This window comes from Arctopsyche grandis, chromosome 9 (genome assembly GCF_051622035.1).
Source record: "Arctopsyche grandis isolate Sample6627 chromosome 9, ASM5162203v2, whole genome shotgun sequence".
NCBI lineage: Eukaryota > Metazoa > Arthropoda > Insecta > Trichoptera > Hydropsychidae > Arctopsyche > Arctopsyche grandis.
Genome location: NC_135363.1, coordinates 600,308 through 615,856, shown reverse-complemented (window position 1 = coordinate 615,856; position 15,549 = coordinate 600,308). Strand labels below are relative to the sequence as shown.

The following is a 15,549-nucleotide window of genomic DNA, read 5'->3' as shown; positions in this document are numbered from 1 at the left end:
GGGTGTGCTGCTAAATCGTTATCCAACTCACTTTTTTTTCCTTCCTCTCAAAAATCTGTTTGGATTTTCATTTCAAACCCAACTGAATCCTCCAAACTAAAAAATTAAAAACTGTATGTTTTTCTATGGTTTCTTTCCAAGGAATTCATCGATTATATTCAGAAAAGATTGTAATTGACTGCTTTTTTCTCGCATAGAATACGCACTTCTCTAATTGAATTTAAATTTAATTGTTTTTCTTCTCTTGATCAATCTTTCCCCCAAGATTGTGAATTGGTCTTCTGAATCTCTTAATCTTAATCGAGACTACCAATTTGTTAGGCTTTTTCCGCTTTAAACGCCTCAACTGGTGAGTTGTCTCCAGCAACTGCAAGGGTTCTATATTGGATTGACGGTGCAGTATCACCTCTCTTACTGTTTGCATTTTCAGGTCCTTGTAATGATCCTAAGAAACTAGTTTTGATATTGGCTGGTTTACTGCACCCCCACAGTTGTATGCCTTACGTCCAATAATGGCATGGTATATTAATTTTTTGCAGTGTCTTCTATTAGCCAATACATCTCCCCCCCTCTGTTTGATTCGAACGTGCTCTATTTTTTTTCTTGATATAAAGCCTCCACATTGGTCTTGAATCGAGATGCAGTCCTAATATTTGGCTGAATTAGCTTGTGGAATATGATGAAAACCTGAAGGTTGATATTTGGTCCATCAGTTGATTTCGTCGAATGCACACTGCAAGTGTTCAACCGCCTCTGTTTGTTATTCGCTCGATATCATAATCACCATGTCATCGGCAATTGTTTATTTTCTTGTTGGGATGTCGGCAGTATGTATCAGGTACAGGATAGGTCCCATTACGCTTCCCTGCGGTACTCCTGCTGTGACTGTAAAAAAGTTGGAATATGCTTCTTCATGGACGACTCTGAATTTGCTAATACTATGTACTAATTTCCAGGTAACGATTTGTTGACTTTGCAGACACGTCCTTCATTCGTTCAAATTAATAATAATTTAATATAAGATAGATATCGTTTATTACGTGATATCACCACAGTTTTTGAGAAATACTGATGTGACAATTCATACGGACGAAACTGTGTTCAATTTTAATTGATAAGACGGTTTAGGAATTACATAAATTTAATTTACAAAACCTATTATTTTTACCGGTACTTTGGGAAAAATACGCGGTCTCATGGAGTTTTCAGAAAATTCGGGTGGTCCATAATAAGGTGAGATCAATTTTATTTACCTTATTACTTTTCTTGCTGTACAAGTCAACTAACGGGTCGCCAATTTTCGAAAATCTCCACAACTGGTTACAGCAAGCCAGACCTAGCACACCCCTGCCCTCAATGTTTGTGTTTATATAAATATGCATTTATGTATTTTAATAAAAAAAATTAGCAATAGCAGCCACAAGAGCAAGTGTTAAGTACCAATTAAATTAATTTTAAACAAAATTATTATAATGGGCATATTGGCGTTATTACATATTTTATTTCAGTGGTGGTCAATAATATGACATAGTATAAAACAATTTCAATTATTTTAATGCAACGCATTTAACAAAAGCAGCCGACGGCATCCCAATTTCCCGTAAAAAAACGTTTCGAATTAATAAAAGCCGTCAAGGTAAGTGATAATCGATTTAATTTAGATTATTACAAGAACATACATATGTACTTCATCACTGGTGCACCACCTTCTTTAATGTACTCGATTATTTTGGGATATACATATGGTGTAAAAAGCCATTATAAGTTTTTTCTCGGTAAAAATAAATTAAATGTCATGAATAAACGTAATAATACTCCTTGATCTCTGATAGATTATCCTAATTTTATCGTTATCTATTAACGATTATTGATATCCTCTCTCACTAGCTGTTTTTCAAACAAGACTGAAGGTTTACAGATACAAATAACTCCATTTTTATTAAAAATGTTCTTTTTTTTGGTAAAAAAAGAGGAAGGCACATATTAACCTCCCATATTTTTTTCTCGATTATCTTCAATGTTAAAATGTTGACAAGGAATGAAAGTGGTTAGTAGAAAGCTGAAAGCCATTTTCAATTATTGAAAAGTGTCAAAAAAAAAAAACGTATGACTGGTTGAAGTGCAAACATTTGTTTGAGTAGCAAAGGCAAATTTGCACATTTCTTCTTTTTTATTACATATAATTTTAATTAATTATTAATCGAATTTTCAGGGCATCCAAAACAACAGTCACTCCCATGTCTTATGCTAGTAAATTGAAGGCGCCAAATTGTAGATTTTTTAATTAATTACAGTGCACCACCGATTAGAGGATATTTTTGTTTTTCAGATGGTTGCGAAAAAATAAAAGAAAAAAAACTGAATGCTTTTCTTTTATTGCTACACCTCACTAGTCACACACTCACTCACTACCTATGATATCCCATCGCCCGTTAACCAAAAAAGGAAACAGTGTATGTTTCCAATTGATCATGAATAGTTTTGTATGACATCGTTTATCTGGAATTCGAATATACAGTACCATGCAGAGAAATCGCATCACTTTCAATTGTTCGATTTTTTAAAATTACATGAAGCTATACACGAGTTTTTTTGGTTTTATTATTTGATTTCAACTATTTAACATGTTTTACGATTAAAAAAGATTATTTATATTTTTAAATTAAGGTGAGATATGAATTTTAAAAAAATATGCACAATAGGGCATTGTTCTTATATGTATTTCAAATGTTTAAATGTTCAAATATCTTAAGCTAATATAATATTACAGTATTTATTTTTCTATGAATTAAAATACATAGGCAATGGACATATGACAACAATAAACAGCAATATAGTATTTACTAGACAATCCTCTTGCTTTTATGACGGCATCGATACCTGCCGGCACGGACAATACGATTTTTTTTAGTATGTCCGAAATTTCTTCAAACCATACATTTTTAACTCATAATTTGTCCCAGGGTTTTGTTTTTATTCCCTTTGCTTTATAATAGCCCATAAATATTCGATAGGTTGTAAGTCGGGACTATTGTCTGGTCATTTTAGTGATGAATATCTACTTTCTTTGTATTTTTTTATTTGTAAAAAAAATAGCCGTCCAAACTTATTAAAATGCTATTAAATTTGTTTGATGATATCAATCACTTATTTTAAATACAATAAATATAATTTTTGCCCGATGATAATTTGCAAAATCGGCCTGAAATTTGAAGTCGGTTGACTCTGAAAGATGTTGCTCAATAGAAGGCGGCGAAAATTTCCAAAATTTTTTCATAGTCTAGTCTTCACTGTGCCATTGAAAAAACGGTTTTCAACTATTCTAGTAACACACTGATAGCTGAAATGTTCGTTCGGCTTTCTCCTCATCCAATTTATTCGATCGGAGTCGCCAAGATTAAACTTGTTCTCGTCAGTAAAGATTACATTCTCCCAATCATCTTCAGTCCAAATTTTGTGTAATTTTTTGAATACCTCAAAATGTTCGAAATGCTACCGTTTTGAATAAAAAGAGTATTTCAGAAATTAGGGGACCTTTTACTGAGAAATTCCAAAAATTCAAAGTATTTACAGGTGATGCCATTTCTCTGCACGGTACTGTATGTATGTATATGTGTGACCGTAAAAAAGTCGAAAATGTTCGTTTACCATGCATACATATGAAAAACGGTTAGTATATATATATATATCAGTGGCGTGCGGTAAAAGTCTCTGCCCCCGTCGTAAATCCTCACTTAATTTGTGCGAGCAGGATACAACAGGAACGAGAGGAACAGGCTTTTCCTCCCGTATCCTGCGCGCGCACATTAAACAAGGCTGTATGACAAAAATAGAGATAATTTCACCGCATGCCACTGATATATATTGTTGCGTAGGGGTGGGTGGAGGATCCAAGTAAAAGGCCAACAGTCGTTTCACAGCATTTATTGATGATTAAGGAGTTACACGTATTGCCAGTGTTCAGTCCAGAATGACCCGATATCGCTTACGTACCGCCTTATAAGGGGTAGATCTCTCAGGACGTCTAATCTGTTTACCTACTGTATAGTCACGTATTCGGATATGTATTCCCACGGTATGAGAAGTGCAATCATTGTTTAGCTTTCATGCACTTAGCTTGTCGCTAATCCCTAAAACCACTTACACCGGTCTCACGGTATGCATTTAGTTAATCCGTTAACAGATAATCCTGTCCCATAGGTTCGGTCACACAGTCTCTGGGATTCTATTCGCTTAATCCGCGGCGTACGTAACATTGCCTCCCTCTTAGGTCAAATCGTCCCGATTGACCAACAAATCCGAACTGATAAATCTACAGTAGTTACATTTATCTCTGATATCAGTCACAGTTACATTTACAATTACAGTCGTGATCTTTACAGTTACAATGGAAACAATGACATTTAAATTCTATTACCGTTACATTCACGTTACCTTTACAATTTAAATTCTGTTACAGTTAGATTAACGTCACCTTTACATTGGAAACAATTACATTAAACTTTCGTTAAACTTCAATTTACGACACCTTTACAATGTAAACAATTACGTTACACTTTCGTTAAACTTCAATTTACGTCAACTTTACAATGGAAACAATTACATTAAACTTTCGTTACACTTAAATTTACGTCACCTTGACATTGGAAACAATTACATTAAACTTTCGTTACACTTCAATTTACGTCACCTTTACAATGGAAACAATTACATTACACTTCACTTTACGTCACCTTTACAATGGAAACAGTTACAGTTACATTTCTAATCCCCTAAAATTAGTCATCCGATGTTCTACATTTGGAAATCATTATTTGTTAGCTCTTCGGTCCAAAATTTCTCACGTGTTTGGTCCATGTTGCTCGTATCACCAAAGTCCAAATTTGCTATGGCAGCCCCGTATTCCTGTCATGTGGCCCAGCATCCTGCTGCAGACCAACGTTCAACCCAGAACGTGCTCCAAAGCCATGTCCCACAAGAATCGCTCCCATCCTCACAAAAGTGACTTGGTCCATTGCTCTCGTGTCACCATCGTCCAAATTTGCTACGGTGGCCCAGTGTTCCTCTGTCATGTGGCCCAGCATCTTGCTGCAGACCAACGTTCAACCCAGAACGTGCTCCAAAGCCATGTCCCACAAGAATCGCCACCATTCTCACAAAAATGACGGTTGACCCTGGATAATGTGCACCCCTCAGTCTGCCACTCTGTTGGTGGTGCTTCTTTTCCGTTCCCTTGACCCTGGAAAATGTGCACACCTCAGTCTGCCACTCTGCTGGTTGTGTTTCTTTTCCGTTCCATTGACCTTGGTAAATGTGCACCCAACAGTCTGTCACTCTGTTGAATGTGCTTCTTTTCCGTTCCATTGACCCAACTGAAATCCATTTCTTTCTGATGTATTTTCCCGTTACATCTTCGAGATGATCTAAACACTGCTGCAACTGCCCATGTATTTTTTCAGGTACTCGTGTTTCCACTAGTTTCCAACTAGATTTTTTTCGATGTTGACGTATATCAATTGTTCCGCTCTCTCTCGTTGAAGTCGCGATCTGGCGTTTCTTCGGTTTCAAATGCCCTCACGTGGTTGATCCAAGTCGCTCGTTTCCCCAACGTCCAAATTTGTTGCGGTGGCCCCGTCTTCCTTTCATGTGGCCCAGCATCCTGCTGCAGACCAACGTTCCACCCAGAACGTGCTTCCGTTGCCATTCCCTCTGAAGCGGTGCCTCTATCCTCCCAAAAGTGACTTGATTGACTCCGCCGACTGACCAACCAACATTTATCCAATCTGATAAATGTGCCTCTCTGCCGTTGCATGGTTCCGATTGAATTCCATTTCAATCCGTTTACTTTCCGACTCTTTGCGAGACGACACCTGTGACGTAACAGGTGGTTAACTAGTTTCCAATTAGACTCGACTAGTTTCCAATTAGATTTTTTTTTCAGTTTGTTGACATCTGCCGTCAACAAACAGTTGAAGGGAATAGTGGCTTGTAATCGACATCTCTCAGTTGTAGTCGATCTCCGCTCCTCTTCTGACGACGATGCTTTCCCGTGGATCGTCGTCACCTACAGCCGCTAATTCTTGCTACTTGCGGCGTAAGTAGACTGGCGAACTGCACTCGCCCCGGTCGCCCTTTGGATGACTCTGCAATTGCCGGATGCTGCTCCTCGATGTTGCCCTTGACAGCGCCCCAAGTTGTCCTCTCCCGGCAGCACTTGTACGAAACCTCCCGTTTCGTAACCTCCTTCCGTCATCCCGATGAATTCTCGGCGGCCACCGCCGATAATGTCAAAGTCGAGTTGCAGTGATAACTGCAATTCGACAACCGAATATGTGATGACCGATTCTGTGTGTTGCAGTGAAAACTGCATTTTTTTATTTCGTGTCTCCATGGCTCGAACTCTGTCCTACAGCTCCCGAGGATGGCTTCGCTGTAGCTTCTCTTCCTTCGCTGGTGACTTTGTTCCACGGCCCATCTTGGATCCCACTTCTGACGACCAGTGTTGCGTAGGGGTGGGTGGAGGATCCAAGTAAAAGGCCAACAGTCGTTTCACAGCATTTATTGATGATTAAGGAGTTACACGTATTGCCAGTGTTCAGTCCAGAATGACCTGATATCGCTTACGTACCGCCTTATAAGGGGTAGATCTCTCAGGACGTCTAATCTGTTTACCTACTGTATAGTCACGTATTCGGATATGTATTCCCACGGTATGAGAAGTGCAATCATTGTTTAGCTTTCATGCACTTAGCTTGTCGCTAATCCCTAAAACCACTTACACCGGTCTCACGGTATGCATTTAGTTAATCCGTTAACAGATATCCGTTACAGATAATCCTGTCCCATAGGTTCGGTCACACAGTCTCTGGGATTCTATTCGCTTAATCCGCGGCGTACGTAACAATATTATATATACATAGTACCGTTTACCATGTACCCTTTTTTTTGATATTTGCTTTTTCGACCTTTCACTTTCGGTCCCGTGAGGTAGACTCATATCTAATCTATAATTTGGAAAGAGACTTTGTATGTATGTAAATATCCTTGGTCTTCGTCGTTTTCGTCGTTTTCGTCGTTTTCGTCGTTTTCGTCGTCGTCGTCGTCGTCGTCCGTAGATCGGTGACGTCATCGAACACGTGATTCGATTTTTTTTTTTTCGATCCATGGGCGCCGATTTGTTTTTTTCGTTTCAATGGATTCACCCCCGCGGGGGCGCAAAGCGAGTAGTTTCATGGGGCCCCGCCAGGGGCGCCACAAGGGGCGCAGCCCCGTGGGGCTCAAAAGGGGGCGCCACAAGGGGCGCAGCCCCGTGGGGCCCCGAAGGGGGCCCGGGGGGCCCAGCCTCATGGGGCGCAGCCCCATGGGGCTCAAAAGGGGGTGCCACAAGGGGCGCAGCCCCGTGAAGCCCCGAAGGGGGCGCGGGGGGCCCAGCCTCATGGGGCGCAGCCCCATGGGGCTCAAAAGGGGGCGCCACAAGGGGCGCAGCCCCGTGGGGCCCCGAAGGGGGCCCGGGGGGCCCAGCCTCATGGGGCGCAGCCCCATGAGGCTCAAAAGGGGGCGCCACAAGGGGCGCAGCCCCGTGGGGCCCCGAAGGGGGCCCGGGGGGCCCAGCCTCATGGGGCGCAGCCCCATGGGGCTCAAAAGGGGGCGCCACAAGGGGCGCAGCCCCGTGGGGCCCCGAAGGGGGCCCGGGGGGCCCAGCCTCATGGGGCTCAAAAGGGGGTGCCACAAGGGGCGCAGCCCCGTGAAGCCCCGAAGGGGGCGCGGGGGGCCCAGCCTCATGGGGCGCAGCCCCATGGGGCTCAAAAGGGGGTGCCACAAGGGGCGCAGCCCCGTGGGGCCCCGAAGGGGGCCCGGGGGGCCCAGCCTCATGGGGCGCAGCCCCATGGGGCTCAAAAGGGGGCGCCACAAGGGGCGCAGCCCCGTGGGGCCCCGAAGGGGGCCCGGGGGGCCCAGCCTCATGGGGCGCAAGCCCTAATAGGCATTAACTAAGGGGGGCGAAGCCCTAGACGGCAATTAATCATGGGGGCGCGGAGGGGCGAAGCCCTAAAAGGCAACTGATCATGGGGGCGAAGCCTTAGACGGCATTTAATCATGGGGGCGCGGAGGGGCGAAGCCCTAAAAGGCATTAACTAAGGGGGGCGAAGCCCTAAACGGCAATTAATCTTGGGGGCGCGGGGGGCGAAGCCCTAAAAGGCAACTGATCATGGGGGCGAAGCCTTAGACGGCATTTAATCATGGGGGCGCGGAGGGGCGAAGCCCTAAAAGGCATTAACTAAGGGGGGCGAAGCCCTAAACGGCAATTAATCTTGGGGGCGCGGGGGGCGAAGCCCTAAAAGGCAACTGATCATGGGGGCGAAGCCTTAGACGGCATTTAATCATGGGGGCGCGGAGGGGCGAAGCCCTAAAAGGCATTAACTAAGGGGGGCGAAGCCCTAAACGGCAATTAATCTTGGGGGCGTGGGGGGCGAAGCCCTAAAAGGCAACTGATCATGGGAGCGAAGCCTTAGACGGCATTTAATCATGGGGGCGCGGAGGGGCGAAGCCCTAAAAGGCATTAACTAAGGGGGGCGAAGCCCTAAACGGCATTAACTAAGGGGGGCGAAGCCCTAAACGGCAATTAATCTTGGGGGCGCGGGGGGCGAAGCCCTAAAAGGCATTAACTTAGGGGGGCGAAGCCCTAGACGGCTTTTAATCATGGGGGCGCGGAGGGGCGAAGCCCTAAAAGGCAACTGATCATGGGGGCGAAGCCCTAAACGGCAATTGCTCATGGGGCGTGGAGGGGCGAAGCCCTAGAAGCCCGGGGGGCCCAGCCTCATGGGGCGCAGCCCCATGGGGCTCAAAAGGGGGCGCCACAAGGGGCGCAGCCCCGTGGGGCCCCGAAGGGGGCCCGGGGGGCCCAGCCTCATGGGGCGCAAGCCCTAATAGGCATTAACTAAGGGGGGCGAAGCCCTAGACGGCAATTAATCATGGGGGCGCGGAGGGGCGAAGCCCTAAAAGGCAACTGATCATGGGGGCGAAGCCTTAGACGGCAATTAATCATGGGGGCGCGGAGGGGCGAAGCCCTAAAAGGCATTAACTAAGGGGGGCGAAGCCCTAAACGGCAATTAATCTTGGGGGCGCGGGGGGCGAAGCCCTAAAAGGCATTAACTTAGGGGGGCGAAGCCCTAGACGGCTTTTTATCATGGGGGCGCGGAGGGGCGAAGCCCTAAAAGGCAACTGATCATGGGGGCGAAGCCCTAAACGGCAATTGCTCATGGGGCGTGGAGGGGCGAAGCCCTAGAAGGCAAAGGCTCAGGGGGGCGCCGAGGGCGAAGCCCTAGAAGGCAAAAAAAAATTTTGATTTTTTTTTTTTGATTTTTTTAAATTTTTTTTTTGATTTTTTTTTTTGATTTTTTTTTTGATTTTTTTTTATTTTTTTTTTATTTTTTTTTAAATTTTTTTTTTAAATTTTTTTTTTTAATTTTTAAATTTTTTTTTTTTTTTTTTAATTAAATTAGCTTAGTCATGTTTAAGCGGTTTATATTATAAACACTGAGCGAAGCCGGGTAATACAGCTAGTATTATATAAAATTGAATGTTTGTCTGTGTGTCTCGTATAGGCTCCTAAACCACTGAACTGATTACAATGGAACTTTCAGGATTTGTTGTATGCATGTCCGGGAAGATTACTGTGAAAAAAAATCGCCCCAAAACGGGAATGAGTGTCATTGCAACGCAATAATTTCAAATATGTTCGCTGTCTGCGTTTTTCCGACAAATGGGAACGGGAATTGTATGCGTTATTGTGGCATTGCAACGCATGCCGGGTTCAGCTAGTAAATTAAATAAAAATAATCGAGGCCATAATTTAATATAGAAAAAAAAAATACATAGAAAGCTAAATAGTAAGATATTAGAATAAAACTAATAATTTCGGTTAAAATGAAAAGTAAAAGTTAAACAGAAAGGCCACAATTAAAAGTAAACAAAAGATACAAAATAATGGTAAATATTTAAACAAAATAATATTGCAAGACAAACAATTTTCATTCAAGTGATATAATATTATACAAGTCACATCGAAGACTAACGAAATCACTGAACACTCAAACAACCATCGAAAACCAAACAAAAGATCCAAGATAAAAAAATCACATAGAAATACAAGGCTTTTTAAAAAAATTATGATGAACAGTGGGAATCAAATTAGAGGTTATAGCAAAATAAATTTAGCTATATTTTCACCATCAGTGTTGACCTTGTTATTTCCCAGAGATTGAAAATTTGTTCACCGTGTGGTAAGAATTGCCACATGAAATGTTCGGATACATTTCTTGTAAATCATGCTGTTTAATAAAATTTAGCTCACTGAGTGGATTAATTTTGCCTTGAACTTTATTTGAAAGACATGCTTTTAAATTAATAGGTTCATCGCTAAGTTCATTACTAATAATATCAGATTTTTTTTATGGTGAGCTTAATTAGAAGATCGGCTCTTTCCGGTAGATTTTTTACAAAATACACAAAACCCCAATTTTCTGAATATTTATTCAACTGTTCGAATCTTTCTTTCATTGACACTAATGTATCTAAAAATTAAAAATTCATTTAATTGAAAAAGAACATCGTACCAAACAATTAATGAAACAAGAAAGCTCAAATCTTTTAATTGTTCCACTAATGTGGTTGCTTCATGAGCTACACCTGGATCCTTTCTTTCAGTTTCTGATAAAGTAATTAAAGCATCATGAACGTAAACAATTTGATAACTTACTGCTTTGACACTTGCTATTCTCGCTTCTCATCATGTGTCAGATAATAAGGAATATAATTGCAAGTGAATCAGTCAGAATATTCCAGCGGTATATTGAAGCTAAACATAGTATAAACCTGTTTACATTTTAGAATTTAGAAGCGGCTTTGGTCCTCTAATCAAAAATTGTGTAGTGTACGGCTTTTGCCGCTCTAATTTTAAATTTTAAAGCGCCTTGGCGCATCCAGTGGCGCCCTAACTTACTCGGCGCCCTCTGGCATCGCCCGACCCAGCTCCCCTCCTAAAACCGGCACTGACCATAAGGCTGTAGGAATATAACACAACTTGTGCTATTTCGAATCAAAAACAGTGTTCCCATATATCCTGTACGAACATGCAGAACTCGAGGGCAACGTCCCCTTTTATTATCCCAGAAGGAAGAATTCATCGTTCGATCGTAAAACGAACGAAACCCAACAGTGTTGTCATCGGGCGACTGCAACACACGCCTTGAAAGACGTTTACACGTGGCATGCGTGTACATGTGGCACACGACAGCATTCGGAAATGAACGACGTCCTGGCGCTGATGCCATAGCCATAAAATATACGAGGCCAAAGCTATAAAACACGTGTCCTGAAAACAGGTCAACACACGGATTAGACACGTGTCCCGAGAACACGTGCCCTGAAAACAAAGACATCTCTGCACACGGCACGTCTGGAACTTCCTTATATAAACCCGCACAGCAGACGCAGCGGCAGTCCAGTCCAGACTTTTCCCCTGAAGCAGGCAACTAGCCCACTCCCCCGTGAATTTTAAATTTAAAGAACATTCAATAAATTAAAAATAATTTAAGATTAAAAAAGAAATTTGATTGGTCAAACCAGACTCAATGAACCATGTTTGCTTACAATTGAGCACAAAGAAGCAACCAAAATGGAATTCTAAAAAACCTAATTCATGATTTTGCAAACAGTAAGGCTCGAAAGATGAAATTTTAAAATAGGTGAGTTAAATTAAGAAAACTATATATTAATAATTATATTTATATGAATACTGCGTTGCGAAACCAAAAATTTGGTATTTCGATTTAAAAATTCGAGGGGGGGGGTCCTTGATGATTTTTTGCTTACGGGCCCAAAATTCCTAGTTACGCCACTGCTCTGACGACGTAATTTTCCTGTTGTAGCCCTTTTACTTTCCGATCTGGGTTTGAATGTGTTACATCCAGTTGCCCTAAAGCGTTTTAGCGTGTTTTGAACTACTCCACGTGAATAATTCATTTTCTGGGCAATTTTTAATTGGCTCATTCTTTGAGAGTTCAATAACACAATATTTGCTCGTTGCCATTCTTCCAATTCGCGATTTTGTGACATTTTAATTAAATTTGATGATGAATGAAATAATAAAAAAAAAATTGGTGAATAAACACATCGAGAGCTTTCGCTAATATAATATAAGCCCATGTGGGAATCTCGTCACATTCATCAAAACATTTACTGCGACGCAGAATACATTCCCAAAACCAGTGGAAGCACACCTGCAGCCATTATACTAAACTCAAGCGGAACGCCCCTACCAGTCGAGCGGAAACAAAACCAGTCGAAGCACACCTGCAGCCATTATATTAAACTCAAGCGGAACGGTGCCAAAACCTTCGAGAAAGTTCCACCCCTCACACTCGAGCGGAACAAAACCAGTCGAAGCACACCTGCAGCCATTAAACTAAACTCAAGCGGAACGCCCCTACCAGTCAAGCGGAAACAAAACCAGTCGAAGCACACCTGCAGCCATTATACTAAACTCAAGCGGAACGCCCCTACCAATCGAGCGGAAACAAACCAGTCGAAGCACACCGCAGCCATTAAACTACATCGAGCGGAACGGCGCCAATCGTTCCAGAAAAGTCCACCCCATCGACAAAAGCACATTCCTCGCTTACGCATCAACAACCACCACCATGGGTCAGGCGATACCAGAAACACTATAAAAGGAGGTACAACCCAAACAACGCCAGTCGACCCACAGCAGCAAGCGTCGACACACAGCAGCAGACCAGTCGACATCCAGCTCCTGACCTGCCACCACTACACTACGCGGACTTGGAAGATCAACCAGCCGAACGAGCCAGCAACACACTGCCGTATCCAGAGACCTTCCGAACATAGCCGAACGACGAGCCAGCAACACACTGCCGCATCCAGAGACCTTCTGAACATAGCCGAACAACGAGCCAGCAACACACTGCGGCATCCAGAGACCTTCTGAACATAGCTGAATGCCGAGCCAGCGACACTCTACCATATCCAGAAACCGCTGAACGACATACTCTTGCCCAAATATAATACCTTTGTACAACCATAGACAAACAATAAAACTTTATTAAAACAAGCACAACAGTGTTTCGTTAGGCTGGGATACGGTCAACACACAGTACCCCGCCTACACCAATATAAGCCAAAGTACAGAAATTTATTTATTTAAAAGTTTTGGACCATTGTGGAATTACAGGAAGAACCTAATGCGCCACAATGGCCTTGATAATAAAACGAGAAGGGGAGAAAAACAAAAAATAAATAGAACAAAAAGCAAAAAAAATAAGATAAAAAAACAAAATGCTCTTTCATCCACAAACAAAAAATAAGGGATATTTACCATTTCATATTCTCGGAATATGTGTTACCGATCCTGATCCTGATCAAGCGATTGTAAAATGTTCTATTTCAATAATATCAACAACAAAAACGGGGTGCTTCATACTTTTGGCCACGGCTGTATATCATAATTAGTCACCGGAGCCTGAGGAGGCCGTGTATAGTTCAAAGGTTGTAAATGCATTGTTAGAGGTTTGCCGAACAATGGATAGCACTGTGACTATCCTACCTCTAATCATAATTAGCGTCACAGGCATTTTTCCAAATTATGCTCGAATTTATAGGAATTATACATTTAAGAATTTTTTTCAAAGCTTAATAGAAATCTAAAATTGGCATCGTATCCAATTCTAATTGACTATTCGGTAGTTTTCTGGTGTCACGACAAATCGCTCACGGACCTAACACTCAACGACATCACTCACGGATATTATTCATTCGTACAAAAACGTTATATTTTACATAAGAAATATTCCAAAACTCAAACGTATCGTGACGAATCAACACTATCCTGTCACAGATAAATAAATAAAATATATATAAACCAGTTTAATCTAAATTTATTTACAAAGTACAGAGTTTATTATAATAATTTTTTAATTCTTTGTATTAATAAGGATTTTCGTTGTTACAATTTTTTTTTATTAGTGTTAATTATAAATTATAACGAACGGTTTGCGCGCGCTTATACCGATCTCGCGGTGGGAGATGCAGAGGGCGGATACGTCGTCGTCCTTCCAGGAATCGTGTTATTAGGAACGTGGACTAACCTGGGATACAGTATAATTATCGGGGAGGTTCCTGATTGCTGGCTCGTCTCGTCGATAACAGCTTTCCTCGTGGTCGGTCCTCCCACGGCTAACGCTTCTCCGGAAGCTGCATGAGGATGCAGTCGATGTGGTTTTGGAACTCAGGGGAGGGAGTGATGATCCACTCAACCTCACAGCGGTTCTTCAACAAGATGGCGGATATCTGGGCCCAGTCTTCTCTGGAGACGGGCACGGGAGAGATCACAGGCAGAGGTACCCTATGGCTGACGAGATGCGAATGCCCAAGACTGCGGCCTCGTCTCCTTTCCCGCGACAGGAGTGTTAATCTCAGGGTTGCAACCCGAAATATGGGCTAGTGTTGCCCGATGGGACAACGGGGAGAACGTCACGTTACAAAATTATTTTATACATATGTAAAATAACATTGTTCGACAATGACGACTTTTTTTTTGGTTCAGAGACGAGATATGAATTTTCTTATAGATCTATGCCCAGTGAATACGAATCTGGTAATAAAAAATATTGATTGGTTCGAGATTCGCAGATATGTTTTGTAAATCGCGTGATTTTTATATATCTTGGTGTTCGGTCGATGTTTCAAAATCTGTTAATTTCCGGTTCAAAATGAATATTGGAATCTATAGTCGGGTATTTTATCATTCATTTATAATACTTTTCAGCTTTCAAATCTCTCCAAGTAGTCGTCCAGTTCAAATCAAAAGTACGTATTTTCATTTCGGATTTTTTCCCACTATTAATACTATTTATATCGAGTATTTTCTATTGAAAGATGTTTATTGGGATAGTGTTCTGGCCACACTATTTTTTGTTTTCGTTTAAAAGGGTTAATTGGTTAAAGGGTTAAGTGCGTTGAATTTTAAATCGGTAAAATTGCGAGCTAAACGCTCGTACTATCTTTTATTTACACGAATCTGAATTGAATTAATAGGGATAATATGTTAAATTGTCTTTATATGAGAATTAAATAAAATTCCACTTAAAAAAATCATATTTCGACTATTATTTTTGATTGATAACAAAAATTCTATTGATAACTGGCTTACCTCGATAAAATAAACGAATTTTTGTTATTAATCCATAAGAATAGTCGAAATATGATGTGGAATTTTATTTAATTCTCATACTAAGATATTTTAAACATGGCGAAACTAATAGTAAATATTCATTTGTTTATTTATTTGAATCGAAAACAAATAATATTCAACCACATATATCGATATCGTCGTCATAGAATCTTTGATTTGTTTTCGACGCTCCCAACAAACCTTACATACATACAAAGTCTCCTTCGAAATGATATGAGATATATAATTAATAATGGTCAATTAAGTATAATATTATGCACTATCAAGTCCGATATCCAGGC

General features: G+C 41.5%; 1 protein-coding gene and 2 long non-coding RNA genes across 3 annotated transcripts in view; 1 reads left to right on the top strand and 2 right to left on the bottom strand.

Annotated features, from left to right (window-relative positions):
• The window catches only part of LOC143916841 (uncharacterized), a 504,240-nt gene that overhangs the window by 191,266 nt on the left and 297,425 nt on the right, over positions 1-15,549 (bottom strand). The gene's annotated exons all lie outside the window — the stretch shown is intronic.
• Positions 3,445-11,119, bottom strand: LOC143916320 (uncharacterized). Its single transcript, XR_013260967.1, has 2 exons — positions 9,556-11,119; positions 3,445-6,999 (listed from the first exon to the last, which is right to left on the bottom strand). It is a non-coding gene; the product is annotated as an uncharacterized LOC143916320 (long non-coding RNA).
• LOC143916321 (uncharacterized) overlaps positions 14,161-15,549 on the top strand; it is a 59,487-nt gene continuing 58,098 nt past the window's right edge. The window contains exon 1 of the long non-coding RNA XR_013260968.1: positions 14,161-15,524. This is a non-coding gene — a long non-coding RNA (uncharacterized LOC143916321). The remainder of the gene's footprint in view (positions 15,525-15,549) is intronic.